Source organism: Magallana gigas, chromosome 1 (assembly GCF_963853765.1).
Source record: "Magallana gigas chromosome 1, xbMagGiga1.1, whole genome shotgun sequence".
Taxonomy (NCBI): domain Eukaryota; kingdom Metazoa; phylum Mollusca; class Bivalvia; order Ostreida; family Ostreidae; genus Magallana; species Magallana gigas.
Genome location: NC_088853.1, coordinates 19,523,591 through 19,544,609, shown reverse-complemented (window position 1 = coordinate 19,544,609; position 21,019 = coordinate 19,523,591). Strand labels below are relative to the sequence as shown.

The window sequence follows — 21,019 nt, the reverse complement described above, 5'->3', positions numbered from 1 at the left end:
TTCAATTAACTAATAACATAGACTTACATTAAGTGTATATTTCCCCTTATGTTTCCATCAGAAATATGCGACTTTGAATTCCCTGTGAAGACACCTTGCTAATTAATGCGCCAGGAGCACAGAAATAAACGTCATTACGCCTGTTGGGTATATTTTTAATTAGTTGAAACAACCAATTTCATATGTACTAGTGGAAACTAATTGTTGGATCATATTCATTCGTCAATAAAAAAGATTTGTCAATAAAAAAGAACTTTTTGAAAAAGATCTTGCACTATATTCGAGGTTGCGGAAGCGATCTAAATAATTTGTTAGTATGGATGTTCCATGTATGTTTCATTTCCTTGACTAAGAGCTTATACATTGGCTTTATAGCGGCGATACAAATAGAGATCAGTATAGAATTAAAAAAAAAAAAATAAAAAAATAAATATATATATATATATATATATATATATATATATATATATATATATATATATATATATATATATATATATATATATATATATATATATATATCAACGCTAACGATATTCAATTTAAGTGCAGATAGGAACGACGACATTCAAAATAAGCATACAATGCTTAATCATAAAGTCATACCTTCTACATAATAATATATATATTTATTACATACTTAGTAATAAATACAGGTTTTTTGCACATGTGATACAGATGACATCACAAAATCCGTATCGGCCTCCGGGGCTGATACAGGTAATCAGCCCTCCAGGGCTAATACGGATCCGTATCACACCCCTTGCGGAACTCCTCTGCCTTTTTTTGCTTCAGCATTTTTGCATGTTTACAGTGGAAAAACATTTGTCAGTTACAGTCGACATTTTATAGTGCAGTTGAAAACTTCAAATGCTAGCAAATGTTTTAAAGCAGTCAACTTTTCAAACCTGATGAAATTCCGTTCTGTAGCTTCATGTTTGTTAAAACAAGAAGAACTCATATTTTTATTAAATGCATGTACATGTCCAGACTTTTTTCAAATAATATGAATAATCAATTTTTTTAAGTTGATGGGTTTTCTTTTTAAATTTATTACTAAGTATGTAATAAATATAATTATATAGATACCCTTTTCCATATCACAGCTTGTATCAGCCCTCGACCAATATCAGCACTCGGGCTGATATTGGAGTCTCGGGCTGATACAAGCTGTGATATGGAAAAGGGTATGTATTATTCTCTCTATATTATTAGACTCTTCTTCACTGCAACGCGAGGCAGTAAAATAAAGTAATAAATGTATAAGATCGGACTAAATGTCACGATCATTGACTTATTATCTCAAAGGTTGAAGTTGTAGTAAGATCGCACTTAACCATTATTGATATATAAATAAAATGGTATGGTTTCAATTAGTTGTCCGGGCTTTCATCGTGGTTTGCGATAATGAGAATTATCATTTATGAGACTAATTGAACTGTATATATGAATAAATGTAGATACACGAAATAGCGTTCATTATGACATTTGTTTCATTTGTGTAAACTACACGCAACAAGCCGAAAAAAATTAGACTGTTTTATTCAGATTGGTTTGTTCTAATTGTTTTTCTGTTTATTCGTATTTCAACTTATAATGTAACCTAGAAAAAAGGCATGTATTCTTTTTCAAAACTATACATAACGTTAACGCTGGTATTTCCATACCATATTAACTGCGACTTACAACACTCCCGTTTTTCAAACTCCGGTGAAGAAGATTTGACAGGGTGGACTTCTGATGCGATTTTTGATCGTCACAACTACAGCCGTGTTCGATGTGGAATTCTTTGTTTGGAGGACCAGTGCTGCGAGAAATTTTTGTACAGCGCATCCACTCGGCGATGTATTGGTCTTCATTTTATGGACTTTTACAGTAGTAGCTTTGAAAACTCAGTTTTAACAATGTATGAAGGGATGAAAGCCTATCAGAAGGGTAAGTATGGTCTTTCTCTCATAGCTTGCTGTTCGAGTGCGAATCCTTGTTCCCTCAAAGGGAATTTAAAGTGCTCAAATCTAAATAATAAGACCCCAAAAAGAAACCTTGAACCGACCCCTGCTTCACGCGCGAGCCAAAATTGTACTTAACCCCCCCCCCCTTCCAACCTACCGTGAAAGTTTTTGCCTATTGAATTAATGAATAGTTTTTCATACAGACCAAATCTTATCTTAGAATTTATAGAATTGTACTAGTTTACACCAGCTAAGCCAGATTAAGGATTAACCCATCACCAAACATCTATGGCTAGTTGTGACTGAGGCTTCCTAGTTTAGTGTATGTTTTATGCATTTTCATTTTTTGTGCAAAAGCGAGTAAACTTTCTCATAACTCACACAAAATTTTAGCTTCAATAAAAATGTCACTATAATTAATGTGTAATATTGATAACTTAGATTGATGCACAGCTATATGTATCAATAAATACTATATTGAAAGAAAGCTTACAGTCATGCTTGCTCGGTTTTATCTATTATTATAATTTTTTTTTTACTGGAATAATAATTTTAAAAAAGTCAATGTTCAGTGAAGTTGTAGAGTATTAATTCTCTTTGTAGGTTGTGAGATTGGTTGGTTTGAGTTCAAAGGTCATTGCTATATACAAGTTCAAGGTCGATACACTTGGGATGAAGCAAAGGTAGTAAGGAACTGTCATTAACGTCTAGTTCATAATTAGAATTATATTTGTTATATATGGTAGTGAATTTAGATATTAAAATTTTAGAGTTATGCTGTAGAGTAATGACTTCATTATGACATTTTGAAATACATCGTCTCTATCTGTAGGATATCAAATGGGGCTTAATTAAAAAGGCTTCAAAATAGTTACTCGATAAAGTATGTGTGGAGACCAGACACACTTTGTAATTTCTTCAAGAAAAAAAATGTGTTTTATTTCTATCACTGTTTTATCTATGTTGAGAATTTCGTAGTGACTTCATCGGGAATCGTTGCACATCAAATTTGGAGTTTTTGTTATTTAGTATATATAGATTGTAACGTTAATTGAAGCATGAACATTGATATCAATGCTAATAATGTACATATTTCAAAGGTCCAGGAGTTAATTTATCCGCAAAACAGAAAATTCACAAAAAAATGATCCATTTGAAAATAGATGAAACCACAATTTATCATTTTCATGATTTTTTTTACCAGAATGAATGCGAGAAAATGTGTTCTTATCTGGTAGAGATTGACTCTCAGGATGAAAATGACTTTCTAACCACGACAATAATAAACAAAGGTACTCCTATTTATTTCTTAAGATTTCATGAAATCAAATAAGACGTGGAATACAATTATTTTGTTTAATAAGTTCTTCATCATTATATTTCATCTTCATTATCGTTATATAATAATAGTATTGATTATGTTAACGTGGAACAAATTAATATAATAAAATAAATAATAAAATAATAAATATAATATACTGGTTTTAACTCAGGCTTGGGGTAATGCTAGGTGTAATGGTAATGCATTGCAATGCATTATATGTTTTTAAAGTAATGCTAGTAATTCGTAATGCCACAAAATTAGCATTACAAGTAATAGTAATGTAATTTATTACTTTCCAAAATCTAGTGTAATCCTGGCATTACATGGCATTACTTTGCATTATTATGCTTATTTATGCATGTTCACTTTAACAAATGTGATGAATAAATGTATAGTTGAAATAGAATTTGATTAAATTTATTTTTAAAGAAGAAAGAAATAATTATTGAGATAAAAATGTTTTAATTGTATTATTGAAAAGATTTTTAAAGATTTATTTTTGAATTGTTGATATTACTAAATATATCGGCACAATTTCATAACATTTTCAAGAGTGTTGTTATTAAGAGTTTTAATCGTTTAAACAATTTACTCTAATTAGTCTGCACTTCAATAAGAAATGTGTCAACAACACACTATGCCCCCCCCCTCCCCAGGATAATCTAAGTATCAAAACAATCTTTTGTTATAAGAAGTCCTAAACACCCCAATCCCCTTCTCTTCACTACGTCCCAATAGAATAGGAGACAGACGTGCACCTTTAAAAGCAAAATGAATGCACTGTCCATCCATGATGAAAATCAATATCACTTCCAGTATTATAACCCATTTGAAAATATTTTCACTTACTTATTCTCTCTCTCTCTCTCTCTCTCTCTCTCTCTCTTTCTTTCGTATATTAAGTACATTGTACATTAGTTTGGACTGATAGAAAATACATATTATTGCACTTAATATATCCTTAGAAAGAGATCGTAAAACAGTACTTTTCAATCCAAGCTTCGACTGCTCCTGTAAAACATTTATTTAGTATAGCTGGGAAGATTTTCAAACTAACAGGATGCAGTTAAAAGATGAACCCTTTAAAACTTCGATCATAAAGTGCAACAGCACTCTTTTGTCTTAAAGTGTCCTCAGAAGAAAGAAATATGATTAAAATACCGTATCTTAAGATATATAACTGGGAAAAACCATCTGTCTGTGAATTTATACAATTAAGTGTCCAAAATTATAAAGATTTGTTTAATCTGGGGAAATATCTCTTTTTAGCTTTTGATACCGCAACATTATTCCATAAATTGTTTTTTTGTTATGCATGTAATTCTGTGTCTCTGTTTCGTATCCTACATTGTATCATGCCAAATGTCTATAGATATCATTTTACGTATATAATATGTTGTTCATAATGCCACAAGATGATTATATATTGAGCAAATAAAGAATAACTCTTGTATAGTAATTGAATTTGAACCTGATACTGATTGAACATGAACCTTTAGATATTTTAAAGAGTGTTGTATATTTGAAACATTTGCAAAAACTCTTTATTAGCTTTACTTTTTAAACAAAGTAATGGTAATGGTAATGCATTACTTTACTCATGTAATGATAATGTAATTCATTACTTCAAGAAAATCAAGTAATGGTAATGGTAATTTAATGCCCAAATTCATGAAGTAATGGTAATGTAATGCATTACTTTACAACGTCATTCGCCCCAAGCCTGTTATAACTTGGTAAACCGTAAGAATTGTGACAACGAAATTTTAACAGAAATGTATTGTTTCATAAAGCTTGATACAAGTCAATAGTATTTTTCTATCAAATGTTAGGAATTTTTCATGTTTAATATTTATAAAACCAAAACTTACGGTAAATGAACAAGATCAACAAATCAAGCGTTTCTAATTTAAAGGACGCGGGGAAATCGGACTAATTTTTTTTTCTCAAAAAGTTGTTGTTTATGTCCTGATTTGACTGCATAAACTTTAACATTTTCGTAACTGTAAGATAACTAATTACTTTCTGTCTTATTTATTCACAAAAATTTCAATTGGAAACCTTTGAGGATCTTTTTTTTTATAACGTATGTACAATATACCAAAAATACTTTAAATTCAAACTAAAACATTGCCGTTTATTTTTTTAAAGAAACAAATAGTTCTACAATTCCAGATACGTGATATATTATCAGGATTGGACAATACATAAGTTAGTTTTGTAAATATCAATGATGACGGAATTATTAGAATTCGTAGTGGCTCAATTTTTGTCGCGTTTGTGTGTTGCCCTAACACACATATATTCATGCTCTACAAAATATGATCATCAAGTATTTAGTTTTTTTACTGAAATTGAAACCCGACGAATCAACAAAATTACGTCCCAACCATTAAGCATTAAGCAAACATCCACAAACAACGTAAATTGATCCCCACGAAATTAAATGCGCAGTAATTTGACAGTGGTAATGATTTTTATAGTCGATTACTGTTGCACGAGTGCGAACTACGGATGTTCAAAGTAGTTAAATGATTTCCAAGTAGTCATGTTTTTCTTCTCAGATAACTGTGGCACAGAGACGAACTACAAGTGCTCCTCCTGGACCGGGGGTAATGATATTGAGATGGAGGGTGGGTACGTGTGGGACCATTCAAACACAGACATGAACTTCACCAACTGGTCCCCACAGGAACCTAGCGAAGTAAACCCAGACAGTGCCCTCTCAAGAGACTGCATTGATATTAAAAGGACTGGGTTTTGGGTCGACCGACCCTGCTCCACTTTGAACTCGTTTGTTTGTGAGAAGTTTTCCGAGGATTTGAGCGATTTCAAAGTAGATTTTGATATGAAGTAGTGATTATAACGAGGCTCGGGTTACAGTTTTTGAACTAAAAGTCATTTGAGAGAAAATATTGTTTTTTCTGTGTCGTTCAGAACAAAATTCTTCTATGTCAGATGTATTGATTCAGATACCTATCATTAACACGTATAAACAATAATTCCAAAACGTTCATATATGCACAATATTTGAAGGCAAGTGTCCTGTCCATTAAAAAAATGTTGATGGATATAAAAAAAAACAAGTTTAGCTTTTGTTTGCTATATATGTTTATTGTGTAATAATGGAGAATGTTCGGCCCCAGACAAATGAATTAAAATAACTAAACACAACATATGGTATATTAAATGACTAATTAGTTTAAGCTCTCTGAAGTCATTGTAAATCGCTGAAAAAATTGTGTATTCATTTTCAAACATTTTCGATGCTGTCTGTTTCCCTTAGTTGTTTTCTTTATTTAATTTTTAATCTAATTCTTAAATAAGTATGATTCAAAAATATGTTCCTTTTAATTCTAAATCTTTTTCGTGTATGAAAATGTTCTTGTATGTATGTACTTCTGACTATTAGTGTGTTTGTGTATTCTATATACATTATGCTCGTTTTGTACTAAATTACTATAAACCAACTTTTCCCGTGCGAGAAATTTTCGCGAGGTTGGCGAAAGCCTTGTCGTCGCGAATATTTTTCGCCGCAAACCAATCCTCTGTCTATAGTTTTTAAAACAATACAGGTCTGGAAAAGGCTTGGTCGCGAACATTAGTCGTCGCGAATCAGTTTATCGGCAGTTGTTTGCAAAATAAAGTCGCCGCGAATAAAAATTGGTTAACAGTATTTGGCTTGAGCGAATAAACTGAACTTATGAGATGCTTATGAGATGCTTTACATATAAAAATAATTATCGAGTTTGATGTTCATTGGGAACAATATCCCGATGCCCTTAATTGTTTTACTCATTAGAAAGAGGAGCGATAAACGATTTAAGCGACCCAGTAGATGAAAGTGCTTTTCGTTCGTCTTAAATGTCACTGAAACGTAGCCAAGTAGTGACTTCTTGGCATATATATTCCATCACCTCTCAAGACTCTTTAGGTATTATGCAGGTGAAAGAATTAGTTTAAAACTTCAGAAAATTTTAGGTGGAATTTATTGATGTGTTATGTTATAATGACACGATAGTCTTGTCTGTGCTAAATAGTTAAATACCATTAGTTAACATAAATCTAAGAAAAAAACAACAGGTACTTCTTTAATAAGAGGCAAATAAAATTAAAATTTAATCATGAATTATTTGCTTTTCCTACACACTCTCTTAAAAAGTAAATAAATGAGATAATGTTTTTGTGTATAGATTTATCGTTTACACAAAGTTTGTTTTTTGTTCCCGCACCACGAATATATCACCACTCATCTTGATTATGAAATTTCATGAAACAGTATACATTTGCAAAAGCATTTTCATAACATGTTAATGCAACTAAACCTTATTGTTATACTTTCATGTTAAATACTGAAATCTGATTGGTTAAGACGCAGTTAATAATATTTACTATTACCCTCAGCGTTAGCAGCGCACTTGGCAACGGGTAACATTAAAAAATGTTACATGCGCGAAAATTATGCGCGTACGGTTCGCTGTAGAATTCACGTTATTCCTATATAAAAGCAGTAAAATTTTCTTAAAAATGTTAAAAAAGACATTCAGTATAACAAAATAAATAGTGCCTGTTTGGGAGGATAACAGTTGAAATTGACACCCCTCGAAAACCATTGTCAACCTCCGCTTCGCGTCGGTTGACAATGGTTTTCTCGGGGTGTCAATTTCAACTGTTACCCTCCCAAACAGGCACTATTTATATAATATTAACAGCTGTTTCTTAATTTTTTCATGGAATGCATCTTAAATATCAGTTAGAAAAGCGTTTCTAAAGACGAATCGAGAATGACCGCCGTTTCCAAATACCGAAATAGTTTGCATCATGTATAGATTATGCAACAAAACCTAGCGGATATAGACGTTAAATAAATATATTCAGCCTTTGTTCGTTGGACATTTGATTTGTTTGTTCCGAATCATATCCACCAGCCTTAAAAATGGTGAGTTCAGATAATATATTAACCATAAAAATTTGAAATGTTTAATTGCTAGGCTTTATGCAATTTACTGAATGTAATACATTACTTTGAAAGTGTCCTTTTATTTTCAAATTACAGTGTAAGGAGACAAAGGGGAGTTTGTCAAAATTAGAATAATATTTTGTTTTGTTAATTTCAAATTTGTTTTTGAAATTTAAAATAATTTGAAATTTAAAATAATTTTTTGCCCGTACTTATACCTTTAAATCAACTTACACGTAATAAAAACACCCTTTAATTGCATTGCAGTGCAACGAGCAGGCTGACGCCATGTTTATTTTTCAAACACATCAACAAGCAATTGGATAAGGAATTAACATTAAGGTACATAAAATTACAATATGTGCATTCCTAATACTATGTTATCGGCGTCGGTAGCCGAGTGGTTAAGGTGCAGGATTTATGACCGAAAGGTTGTGGGTTCGAATCCTGGCCGTGGCAGGTCGACGTTGTGTCCTTGGGAAAGGCACTTTACATGAATTTCCACTGGCTATAGACAGTGAAAGATATTGTCAGAATGTGAGTGTCTGAGCGCCTTAACGGCTGCCGCACTGAGAAGGCTCTGGAATGCTTTAAGGTCTGCTGGGGTAATAATTGTAAAGCGCTTTGAGAAATGCATCGCAATTTAAAAGCGCTATATAAAAACTTGCAATTAAAAAGCAATTAAAGTATAACATTATTTAAGCCTCATCCGCCGCCCAGGAAAAACCATAGATAAAAAACAGATGTTTTAAAAAATCTTATGGAAACCTGTGTATCCGCGGCAAAATGTAGAGTCATCAAACATGCGAGTGGCGGAACCTCACTCTTGGAATAATTTATAGAAGTAAGAAATATGAAATAGACCCTAAATATATAATTAAAACACAAAACAAAAACACGACTTGTTCGGGACGGTGTGCTCTTAAGAAATAAACAACGTTATTTAGTGAGCATGGCGTTATGAATAGCAATTGCTTTGATGGCATATTCCATGATGCACGCTAGCGCATCATGGAATATATGCCAGCAGAGCAGTTGCTATTCATAACGCCATGTTCACTAAATAATCGTTGTTTACTACTTATATTTGCATTTTACCACTCGCAAATACCTTGTATTAGCCTAGACCTTGACATTTAGCTATTACATCAAAAGTAAACATTTAGACTGTAATGTATCTTTTTAATTCACATAGATTTGTTAACAGAATCAATGATATGTTATAACAGTAATTCCTTTAAAGTGTTATCAAAAACATGTTTTAATATTACCTGTAAATACGTCAATTTTAATGGAGTAGGAGAAAAACACATGATGTATCGTATAGTGGTTTAAATCTATAACGTCATGGAAAAGTATATATAACGTTACACCTTTATGACGTCATAGTATACTGACAGAGCAATTGCGATTATAGAGAAATAATTGCAGCTCCTCCGTATGGGCTTACAGTGGGAAAGAACAATGGAAATGCAAATATTAGAAAGTGAACCTTACTGACAACCTATGAATCAATTCGAACACGTACACCCAATACTGAAATTTCATTGGCTAAATACTACATAACATGTTAAACTTAGTAACCCCACACTTTCGAATTGTTTACATGTCGTCAGGACAATTATTTTTCGCTATACTACGTAACGCGAAAAACTTTTATTATAAACGCATGATTTCTGAAGTTTTATAATTCATTAAGCTATGCCACTGACTTAGAATTATCGCCTTGTCTCAATAAGTTTTTAATTTTCTTCATATGAAATTAAGTAAATGAAGTAAATTCGATATGTAAGGGCGTAAGGTGTTTATAAATAGTGTCGAAGGCAAGACAAGTTACTTCCAAAGAAGTTGATAAAATAGGATTTTCAATTGTATAGACATTTATTAGATGGAATTCATCTTATCGTATGTCCTTTGGTCGATAAAACGACCTTGTCAGCAAGTACAATATTTCACTGGGTCGCTTTCTTTTTATAAAGTAACTGCAACGTTATTTTCTTTACAATCCTTTACTAACGTGCGTTAATCCTTTCATTACGTGCGTTAATCCTTTCATATCGTGCAAGAATCCTTCTATTTCGGGTGCTGATATTTATTCTATCGTTCGTTTATCCCTTCTTATTGCGCTTTAATCATTTTAGGTTCATTGTACAATTTTGAAATTTTTTTGTAGTATCCTATCGTGTTCATCGTTTTGTGCCTTTTTATATGCAATTGAATTTATTTCAAAATTAAAAGTTGTGTAGTACCCTAAATGCGAAAATTGATTTAACAAGAAATGTAAAATCGCATCCCAAAGTCTATCATGATACTCACTTCTTTAGATCAAAAGACACCAATATCACATATATATGTAAATGCTATTTGTCGGCAGTGGAAAGGAAAAATTAATATCGAAGTATCAAGGAACAAGATAACGTATTTACCTGTATATCGAATACATTAAATCGTACACAGAAGAGTGTATACTTGCGTACAATTCTGTTTATCAGAAAATATTGTTCACTATCTGACAAATTAAAGATTGTCTTCGCGTAGACCAGCAATTAACAAGGTCTTTATTACCAAACTGCACTTTCGCGTCACATTTTTTTAATTTTGAAATTTTTTAAAGATTAAAAATAAATTTTATTTCAACCTAGAATGTCCAAATCAAGTCGTTTACAATATTATTTTATAAAAACCTATTACTGGTCAATTTCTTATCGTTTCAAGCTTGTTTATATTAACATATTAGTTCGACCTAATATGATAACAATTCAATTCATGTATGTATAATTTCTGTGTAATTGTTACATGTACATTATACATTTGTGGTAAGATGTGTCTGTTTACTGCTAACTTTGATTACACTGATCTGATTTTACAATTTTTGTTATCATACAATGATTTTAAAGCATGTGAATTTGAGATAATATTTATAGTATACTACATGTATAACAAATCATCCTTTATCATCATTTAAATTTCTAAGTATGCGTGTTAATTAGGTAACGCTTGCATATACACAACCACTTGTTGGTATCGAGCGTAAAAACAAAATAATATGAATAACACTACAGCAGTTTGACGTCGATGTATCAAAGGCCTTGTGAGACAATTTTGATAATATACGTATAGCAGTTTAATGCCAACTTAGTTAAGCTGATTCTGACAATGGTATAACGTATGTATTAATTTTGAACAGATGATTAAAATAAAACAAGTTTACAACAAATACAGAGGTAAATTATTATTAACATTGATACCTTTATTGGATTGGTTATTTTTTTTTCAGAGAACGTTTTTCTTTCTGATACTTATTTCTACTGCAATGGTTGTTACTATGGCAATTCTGGAACCGATCGGTTTGGTATCTTTTATTTTATTCCAACGGTCTACTTTAAGTTTTACAAATTATTGATGCTAGTATAAAGCACATGCAGCAAGTTCAGGAAAAAAAGTTCCCATTAAGTTACTTGAAAGCATGAGCTGATAAATAACAATAGAAATTAACCCGATTAAGTTATTTCCCTGGGTCTATATAACATGAGGGAGCTTAAGTCTTCATAGAGTGCCAACTTTCTTAACAGACCCTGATCCCGACCAATTTGATTCAAACTGAGGTGCCGCCTCATATATTGTGTAAAGTCTTTGGTTTCTGTGATTGGAAGAATTAAAATTCCCAATCAGGTGAGGTTTTTGCATATATTTTGATTCATCAATCAGATAGCAATTCTGTACAAAATGCACAATGAAAAGTAAAATCAAAATAGTGAAGTGTTACTGAAAGCTGGGCTCTATCGATGTGTTATTATCCATATATTGTAACTAAAAACTAGCAAAATCTCTCTCTCTCTCTCTCTCTCTCTCATGCTTTTAATGTCGGAAATGCGCCAGAGGGCGACTGAATTGTTTTGTTAGCATTGAAATTTAAACAAGCGTTATAAAATCAACCCCCTTCCCCTCATAACTTCTATGTGCAGCCAAACACCAATGCTTTGAAAAGTAGTTCATGTTTTAAAAACACATAATTAATAAGAAAGGAAAAAATCAACGCTAAATCTATTTGCAAACAATTAAATAAACTATAGATTTGACAAAACATGACTCTCTGTGTAACTATTTGATATGGTGGAAGCTTTTACTTTGACGCTGCTCGGTTTTTTGTTTACTTTTAAAGTTGTGCAATTTTTAGTATCATTGGTGATTTGCCTGCCTACAGCCATGACGCTTTCAACAAAGCCCGGCTAAAAATCATGTTGTCAACCTACTTATCAAATTATGTCAAAATCTGTACGTAATTGAAGGTCAGCAAAGAATCAATTGATTTGATAAGTCGTTGCAATTTTCGTTTAAATGTAAGTTTAAAGGTATAGGCACCATCTTATTTGAACAATAAAAGTTTATGTTATTTTTACTAGATATTAGAAAAGCTAGTCATTGACTAATCATCATCCTCTTTTTTTCAAGGACATAAAAAGAAAAATTAATGTACCACAATTGTTTGTACAATCGTTATTTAACATTTACTTTCGGCATTGCATTTTGATTAACATGTCAAAAAAATCATGGACATAATATAGAGAAAAAATATATTTGGTTTAATTTCCACGAAACGCCCATCTGTTATTATATCATGAAAACGCATTATTTTGTTGATTAAATATTCATGATATGACTAAGTCAAAGTACACGTTATACTTTGTTCATTCCTATGCAGTTACTCTGACAAACCTTTTGTGAAACAGTGTTTGGACCTAAGCACAAATCATCACCGCTGACAAGACGTAGATCTTGAAAATAATAGATAAATTCGGTGTACTGTATGCTGTCAGGCACGTAGCATCGTTTTTGAAAGTGGGGGGGGGGGGCCAGACCCATCCAAAAAATCTTGACAATCAAAAAAAAAAAAAAAAAAAAGGGAAATTTAAAGTTTCCAAAAATCTTCAAAATCCTAATCCGTGGGGGGGGGGGGGGGGGGGGGGGGGGCGCTTACTTCCATATTTCACTACTCATTTCCTTATCTTCATATCAATTTTTTACTAACTTCCAAAAAAGTGGGGGGGCCAACTCCATTATAATTCATTTTTTTATATGTAAATTTTAAAAAATTTGTGGCTGCGAGAAAAAGTGGGGGGGGGCCAGGCCCCCCCTGGCCCCCCCCTGATGCTACGTGCCTGTGCTGTACCATTGTTTTTCAAAAGAAAAGTATCTATTAATACATTGAAAATAGTCAGATTTTATATAGTACGAACAATTCAATTGCTTTTTGTAGTTGCATGTATTCCTACGTTAGAGTTCAATATAGTCTCGTTCAACCAGACGCTCGGCTGTCTCCGTAAATCTCCGACAAGCAGAGACTCTCTCTCTGGTAGTCGTTTAACGGAGACAGCCAAGCGTCTGGTTGAACGAGACTAGAGTTCAATATTGCTTGGATCCAGACGTGTACAATTTTTAGAAGCATTTCGATTACTGATACACAGTTTTATGGAATTAATTCTATTTTTAAATATTACACAACATGATTCAATAAAATCAACTCCCGAAAGTACTTCAGTACTTTGATTATGGTACTGTGGTTTCATCAATATTCGTTGAATACCAATTTTCGTGGATTTCGTTGTTTAGTTGATCCACGAAATTAAATGTTCATTGAAGTGCAATTTTTATTAACATTTTGTATTGATAGGGTCATTGGCGACGAATTTATGTATCCTTCAAACTGTGATTTTTACTTTATCCACGAAAATTGATGCCCTTGAATTTTAATGAAACGACAGAATTGCTTACAAAAAATCAAAAATCCTAAATATTTTAATATGTAATGCCTATAAAACTATTTTTGCATGAGAAAACACCCCTGCACTAGTACACTGCATACGGTTTTTATTACCTTTATGTAAAATATTTCTCATAATATGATAAATATGTTTGTTTTTCTACATCTTGTTCATAAACAGACTGTCAAAATTATTCATCATTGTCCTTTTGTATAACATTCTTGCATTCTTTTATTTTTCAGAAAATGTTGTGCATACCTGTGATGTCGGAATAATAAAAATGTCTTCAGTACTAGCTTATTCTTATCTTGGTCATGAGGTGGTAAACAATTATAGGAAATGGTAACTAGCTTTGTCATTAATATATGGAATCTAAGTCTGTTTTCATCAACAAGTAAGAAATAATTGAAATAGCCTAAACCCCCAGAATTCCAAACTCCAAAAGCATGAAGGAAAAAAACCTAATGTACACTTATCAAAACTTTTAAGTATTCATCTCGATGGATGCAATGATTCAAAAACTTAGAAAAACTGTTTGAAATTTTATGTAAAATAGCTGAGATATGATAAGGCAATACATACATGTATTAAAATATATAAATCGTAACAACACTTTAAATTTTTAAAGCACATAACGGTTTTTTTAAGCACATGTGCTATCATATTTTTGCGATCAATGTTGGTCGGTATTAGACATCTACAAAAACCAACTTAAAATATGGGGTGTTCTTAATATCTTTTTAAAGGTTTTAGACGTATGTATGTCTATTCCATGAACAGAAGCTTTACGCATAGTTTGTGTTTACATATTTCTTATTATCAGAAAGTTATTGACTGAACACAAATGACTTCTATCCAGTATACAATTGCACTGCTCTGTCTATTCCAACCGGGCATCACATTAACAAAAAATGCTAATTTTCTTTTCATCAAAGATTGGCTACTGAAAATTAATGATAGTTAACCCTTTGTTGTTACACTGCATCGATAGCAATTTCGCGTTCGAGAATGAGACATACTTATTGTTAGACCATAATTATTACCTAATTGACCAAGAATTTTTTCGTTTTTTTTTTTCGATTAAGACAAAGAGCAAACGGCTGGTTTTACCGATCAACTTAATATGTTCATTCCTTAATGGCACCTGAACTCACCTTTAATATTTTTAGATGTCCGTGTTTGTTTGCTCCTGTTTTCTATTTTTACTGTGAACTTATTTTGTATTTCCATTTAACCACCACTAAACGAGAAAGAGCAGCATACATTGAACGACCTTTGTATTAAAAGTAATCTAATATACACTTAAAATTTCTTTAAGAAGGTTTTCCAACAGCAAGAAAATATAGAGTTTATAACACACTGATGATCTGAAAATGTTATGTTTGCAAAGGGTCATTCTTCAAAAAAGAAATTTTTTAAGCAGATTAAATGTATTACAGATAAATTATGAAAGGTATAATTTATCTGCCCATGCAAAATGCACGAGCACGTTAATTTCCCATAATTGTTTGCCTTGAAATGAACTTATAATCTTGGAAGAACGTACTAGTGTAAGTGATATTGATCTTTTAATGCAACATTGATGTCAAGCAGATGAATGACCGCAACATGTACTTGTATAATAGGGGCCCTTATTATCAAATTAATCATGGACAATATTATCACCTTCGATCGCATAGTTCATTCAAGTAATCTCTATTAATGCACTTTTGATGTGAATGAATGTTTATTTATCTGAACCCATATCATTGGTGCATGAAGTAGAAAAAATATTACAAATATACAAATGCTGGGACAAGTAAGGAAGGCTACAGATCTTCAACAAATAAAGCTAATAATTTTTTTTTAAATAAATATGGACAATTTTTTTAATGATCCATTGATAATGAATCAATATCTATGATTTTCATAAGATTCTCAAATTTATGAGTGTTAACATTTGTTGAGCATATTTCTTCGATTAGTTTTTTGTAGAATAAAGTAAATGCCTGAAATTCCATAACATAGTCGTATTCGTCATCCAAAGTGTTTTTATTAAATAATGAACAGATTTTATGACATATTTCTATGTTACTCCATCTTCCAGTTTCAATTAATAATTTATGATTACAGGTTCTAAATTAAGTAAACATGACTCTTACATCTTTTGGAACTTTCTTGAGATTATTTTCCTGTCTAAAGTTTTTCTTGATTATTTTGTAATTTTAAACATTTGGGTGAATTTTACACATTTCTGAACAAATCTTGAAAAAACTTATTTATCAGCGTTTCTTTAAAAAAAGATTTTAGCCAGTTGTTCTAGAAAAAGCTTTGATTAATCCAGACATAGGAAAGACTATGAGTTAAGTATATCTCTCATATATTTCAACCATGGGTGCATTTTTTTTTTTAAAATAGCGATACATTACATGCGTAGGATTACAATCATGCGCCACTAAAGGTTTAGCCCAATAAGAAATTATTCGTACCTTAATAAAGATTATCGACGGATATTGCCCAGTTTCCCCATAAACCATACAATTTGGGGTACTTAACATGCAGTTCAAATTTCCAAAAAATGTTAATGAACTTTATCTAAAATATCTGTATTTTCGTAGCCCCACCCTTCACAGTTAGATTGGGCTAATAACACTGATAAACAGATACAATTAACAGTCAATTTGTAAATCAAAATATCTTATTTTTCTAAAAAATCCATACAAAGCTTTCGAGGCTTGCTCAGTTAAATTTGTTTCGTACTTTTAAAAGATCCACTACGAGACATAATAATACCAAGATATTTGAACTTATTCACAATTGCAAGAGGTACATCTCTGTGCAAAAAAAAAATGTTTTTGTAATGCGTCCTTGAATAACATTAACACTTTAGTCTTTTCAATGATAACACGATGTTTTTACAGAACACAATATTCAGAAAAAAAGGTTTAGTGGTTTTTTAAAGTCGTCTGGGTTTTCCGAAAATATAACCGTGTCATCAGCGTTAAAAAAGATAACAAGTTTGAACATGGTATGTATCTCAGTTTCAAATTTCTCGCTGAGGGTAGTATTTCCTTTAATACTATTTTGTACAAATTAGATGTCGCACTGGTTGTACATTAATTAGAAATCTTTTATTCGTTTGGAATATGAGAATAACGAGGAATGTTATTTACTGTCAATGCAAATAATTTGCATAATGTGACAACAAAGGAAAAAATCAGTCTTCTATTATTTGGGATTTATGCATAAAAAACACAATTACAAATTGTCTTCGAATAAAATACTATACAATCCCCTTACATAAACAATAGAAGTACACACTACAAAGTAATGCCGAAACAACCAACCGGATAAAATACTGTTGTATCAAAACACTTTTTTTTATCTTAACCTTAGGAAATTTACGTTTCACTCCTCTTTCCATTTTATTTCTTTAGAATTTTTTATTCAAGCGTGTCCATAATTCCAAACAATTGATAAAAGGTCAAAAGGTCATACGATATCATCAATTTACTTATTATTCATCAATATTTGAATGCCAGTAGATTTTCCAGAGCTCAAACCATTTAACTAAATAAGCAATGAACTCATGAACTAAGAAGATTGTACTTTTGGATAATTTAACTTTGTATCAGTGATCAGCTGTGGAATTTGCTGAAACGGCGCTCGTGTTCTTATCAATAACAAGTATATACACATCTGAAAATAAATCGTTTGATATGAAGTTCGTTTATAACTTAACCAAACCATATATTTTCGTTGTGTATTTGTTTAATATATGGTCTGTGTTTTGCAAACTACTGGACACATCATACTCAAAGCCCGGTGACATTAAATTGACAGGATCAGCTTTGGTTAAATTCGATCTACAAGGTGTCAGTCTCGTACACTGTGGTAGTCTTTGCTCAGAGGATGAATGTTGTAAAGAGGTCCTGTATAACGCGACCAGTGGGCGATGCATAGGCTCACCTTTTAGCGACTTTAAGAGTACATTGAATAACTTAGTTGAAGCATCGTATGACGGAATGTCGAAGTATCAAAAAGGTAGGTTTAATCTAATCAATTGATATCAATTTGATTAAATCAATTTTTCCGTTATGATGAAGAACATCAAAATAGTACTGTGATTAATTTTTTGTGTTACCTCTTAAACAAACATTTTATCATATAAAAACGTTCAATGTGTTCTTTTTTTTTTATTATTTGAACCCATTATTTGTTATTTGATATTTTCATGCTATTCACAGTTTTTGATATCTTGATGTTTGAGGAAAAAAAGGAAATAAACAATCTTTTAAATATTTTGCACTTACTATAAAAATATTAATTATTGAGTTTCCTTAATGATTGTGAATTTTTACTGATAGCGGTTGATGTTTTCGTTTCATGGATCATGCTACTGAGTTGTAGTTTAGCGTAACTGTAAACACTCTTTTCTTTGCGATGACTTCATTTCGCAGTTTACTTAAGATTAACTTGTACGCAGAACAAATTTTTTTTACACGCGCGTGTAATAACATTGCCAAACGAAAAATACATGTCCATGTTCGCATTTAATGTTTTTGCGACGACCAGGCTCTCTTGGACCTCGCAAAATATATCGCACGCAAATAAAAATTCGTTTACAGTAATCGATGACATAAATCATTTTTATTGATATGTTTAGGTTGTGAATCTGGTTGGTTGGAGTTCAAAGGTCATTGCTTTCTACACGTTCTAGACCTTGTTTCGTGGTACGATGCAAAGGTACGTATACAAATTGTTTCTCATTTTCTATGGATTAAAAAAATGTGTAGACTTGATTCTCACACCCAACTTTGACCTGATTTTCAAAGTAGTGCTTGCCTATTAAAATCTTTCTCAAAGAATCAGTATTGTTGGTTTGCACAAATGGAACTGTTTATGTTTGCTATATTGTTTAAAATAGCTTTTAAACAGAAACAAACATTATTTTGGGGATGTCATAATACAATCTGTCATCTTATTTCAACCCACAATTCCCCGTTCGATTTTATGCCTGGATACTACAATTAATGGAATTATTCTTAGTATTGCATCATCATTTATTTAACATATTACGTACACGTCATGTATTGTGTATTTTCATGCCAAAGAATTGTGTTTTATTCAGCTTGTTTGCAAGAAAAAATGTTCATACCTGGTTGAAATCAACTCACTTGAAGAGAGTAATTGGCTGGCCTCAACATTTCTGGATAAAGGTACATGTATTTATACACTTTGTTAATACAATATTACCTTACTGAATTCATATAAAACAAATGATAATAAAAAGTAGTTGTGTCTAGTACTACGTTCGTTGAAGAGAGAAAACATTATAACATTACTTGGCTTATCAATATACATGCATTACTTTAATTTTTCTTTCATAAAGATATCTAGAGATATTCACTTTTCTATTTCATATATCTGTCACTTTAAATGAAGTCATGTTCATCGAATTTGGAAAGGCATAAACCACAGATATGATAAGCAGAGGTGTTATCATCTGAAGACAATTTACGTAAACTTATTACTTGATTGACAGCGATATTAAATCCAAAATGCTACACTTTAAAAAAATTACTATCGATAAGGACATAATTGGTTTATTGTAATGAATCTACATTCTAACATCATATGAATTAAACCTAAAACATTACACCTTCTCTCTTACAATTATGAAAAAGTTTTCAATGTGTCAGATAAGCGTATGATTCAGAATATTTTTTTCATATACCCTTCAGTAACCTGCGGTGCAGATGAGTTCTTTAGTTGCACATCTTGGATCGGTGGCAATGATATGAATGTCGAGGGCTCGTACGTGTGGGACCATTCGAACACGTCGTTGGTTTATACCAACTGGCATCCGCAGGAACCCAGTCTATTACATCCAAGTGATGCATCCACAAGAGATTGCATTGATCTACTGAGGTCTGGGCGTTGGAACGACCGACCTTGTCTTTATTCGAACACGTTTATTTGTGAGAAAAAATTTGGAGACTAGTTTTTTTTGTCCCAACGTAGTTTCTAAAAATAGCTACGTTGATTTTAAGCTTATGGTTTGTCAAAAAAAATAAACAAACAGACTGTTCATCGATATCATGCTTGCGTAAATAACTTGATATTTCATTTTTTAAATACAATCCTTTTATCATCAATAAATTGGTACTCATGAAGACAAAGTTTAAATGGGAAGCTTTAACTAAACCTTCGACAAAATATTTGTCTGCCAATGTACGAAATTTGTTATTTTGAAAAAGAACATTCAAAGAAACATTGTAAATAATGTGTTTCATTTTATTTCTTTCTATTTCAAAGCACCATTCAAACAAAACGAAAAAAACTAGTATCATTAAAGGTGTTAGTTCATTATCATTTGATAATTTAAGCAATATCTATTTTGAAAACAAAACTTTAATTTCTTAATGCTTTTAAATAAAACATTCTTTCAGTAAATTAGTTTTGGTATCAATTTATAAATAATTATTAATATTATTGCATTAATAGTCATCGTTTATATAATTTATTTAACAATTATTTTAATTATATAACTATATAGAGCCGTGCGTTCTATGATAATTTCAGTTGGAGACTCAGATTGGGTAATACTGTTATAGATAGAAAATTCAAATACTTACACGATTTGTTTTTTACATTTTTAAATATTTGTTTTTACAAAAACATAATACGTTACAGTTTTTCACAAAAATATTTTTTTATTATTGTAATCATAAATATATTCCTACATTGCTAATCCACATCTTTTATAAAACTGAAGTATAGCCATATATTAAAGGTTTGCTTTATGCTTGACAATAATCTCCCTTAGATGTTTGAATATGATAAATTCAGCTACATGTATATATATGTAATATCATTTTCACATAATTTCTATTTAGATAAAGAAAAATTCCATTAAATTAGTGCTAGCTGAATGTTTTGAGTATGTTCCTATATGTATCTGTATTCATATCTTTTCTTCTTACGGAGATTAATTTAGTTTATACACGATTACGAAAATCAAACCTTTTTGGTATATATG

General features: G+C 31.4%; 1 protein-coding gene and 1 long non-coding RNA gene across 3 annotated transcripts in view; both read left to right on the top strand.

The window, feature by feature from the left end:
* The window catches only part of LOC105339984 (uncharacterized), a 311,465-nt gene that overhangs the window by 74,507 nt on the left and 215,939 nt on the right, over positions 1 to 21,019 (top strand). The window lies entirely within an intron of this gene.
* Positions 1,508 to 3,247, top strand: LOC117688424 (uncharacterized). The gene is made up of 3 exons (XR_010711470.1): positions 1,508 to 1,935; positions 2,556 to 2,635; positions 3,157 to 3,247. It is a non-coding gene; the product is annotated as an uncharacterized lncRNA (long non-coding RNA).